The 1,882-nt window shown below is 38.4% G+C and overlaps 1 protein-coding gene across 1 annotated transcript in view; it reads left to right on the plus strand.

The window, feature by feature from the left end:
- Positions 1-1,882, plus strand: part of LOC106884179 (coiled-coil domain-containing protein 74B) — a 15,633-nt gene that overhangs the window by 4,058 nt on the left and 9,693 nt on the right. The window lies entirely within an intron of this gene.

Genomic DNA, 1,882 nt, shown 5'->3' on the forward strand with positions numbered 1-1,882 from the left:
AGATGTTAGTAGTTTTCTTGTCTTCCTTTTCATGTTAGATGTTAGTAGTTTTCTTGTCTTCCTTTTCATGTTAGATGTTAGTAGTTTTCTTGTCTTCCTTTTCATGTTAGATGTTAGTAGTTTTCTTGTCTTCCTTTTCATGTTAGATGTTAGTAGTTTTCCTGTCTTCCTGTCCAGGCGTTGGAGCTCTGTAAGATTCCAGTTAATGATGTTAAAACTGTCTTGGACTACTGGAAGTGCCAGGATGTTAATGGCTTTGATGCAATTTTTAGAGTTGCATTCAGTTTTTAGTTTGAGTTTTATTCTCCTTCATTATTTTTTTTCCTTCATATTAACATGTTGTATACCATCTCTTTCATTTATCCCAAGGCATTTATAACTTTCTTGTGGGTAAAGTTCCTTGACGGTAGGTAGCATTGGTATCTAATTTAATGGAAGCTGTTTGCTTGAGCTTGCCTCTTACAAGAGTTGTTTTAGCACACTTATCAAGGCCAGAATCCATCCCAATGTCATTGCTAAACTTTTTAACAGTTGTTAGCAACCCTACTAGCTCTTAATCATTTCTGGCAAACAGCTTCAGATTGTCCACATAAAACAAATGGTTTATTATAGTATTATAAACTTTGTACACATAGCTGGTGTTATTCAGTTAATTTGAGAGTGGGATCAGTGCCATGCAAAAGAGTAATGAGGAGAGGGAGTCACCTTGAAAGATGCTGCGTTTGGCAATGGTACTTTAAGCACATACAGAAATATGGTAACAAAAGGGTTAAGATATACACACACATACAAGGGGGTGCTGAAAAGTTCCTGGTTTTGGGTAAAAGAAAACACAGGAGGATCAGTTAATTATGATTTTATTCCACATATTCCCCTCTCAGATTCACACTTATTGCAGCAGTCCATCAGTTTTTCTGAGTGCTATAAAAGGAACTTGGCAGGTTGGGCTCCCAACCAGGCATTTTGCGATACCCTTAAAGCCAGGAACTTTTCAGCTGTGAAAAAAATATTTTAACAATTCCATGTCTTACTACAAAAACAAAAAAGTGGGAGGATAAAGAAAATACTTTGGATTCTATGCCCCACTGCAATTTTCCCAAGCCCTGTCAGTGGGGCATATGCCCCATGTTGGGAGTTACTGTAGCAGTAGTAGTATTTGGATGATGCTGTCAATTACTTCATCTCTCTCTCTACCTACCTACCTACCTACCTACCTACCTATCTATTTGTCTATCTACTTATTTATGTCAATTTGCTTGTTCGTCTATCTGTCTGTCTCTTTGTCTTCTATCTATCTATCTACTTATTTGTGTCTGTCTGTCTCTTATCTATCTACCTGTCTATCTACCTACCTATCTATCTATCTAACTATCTATCTATCTATCAATCTATCCATCTATCTATCTATCTATCTATCTATCTACCTATCTATTTACCTATCTACCTACCTACCTACCTACCTACCCACCTATCTATCTATCTATCTATCTACTTATTTATGTCAATCTGCTTGTTTGTCTATCTGTCTGTCTCTTTGTCTTCTATCTATCTATCTATCTATCTATCTACGCACTCGTGCAGTGTCCAAAGATTTCCGACCTGTGGGCTTATGCCGAACAGCTGCTGTCACGTGTGGGACGAGTCCACCTGTCAGCCGAGTCTATTGTGCAAATTGCTCCACCACCGTCTCTCAACAGGGAAGGCAAGGCAGTGTTCATCATACTGGTGACCATGGTGAAAGAATGTGTGTGGTGGACCCGAGCGAAAGGATTAGAGACGAAAACTTACCTCTCTGGCCAATCGCTCATCAACTTTTTCAAGTATCACTTGAAAAGGAAGGTGAGAATAGAGAGACAGTTTTTGTCTCGTGAAAGTTTCATTA

This window comes from Octopus bimaculoides, chromosome 30, assembly GCF_001194135.2.
Source record: "Octopus bimaculoides isolate UCB-OBI-ISO-001 chromosome 30, ASM119413v2, whole genome shotgun sequence".
In the NCBI taxonomy this organism is placed as follows: Eukaryota; Metazoa; Mollusca; class Cephalopoda; order Octopoda; family Octopodidae; genus Octopus; species Octopus bimaculoides.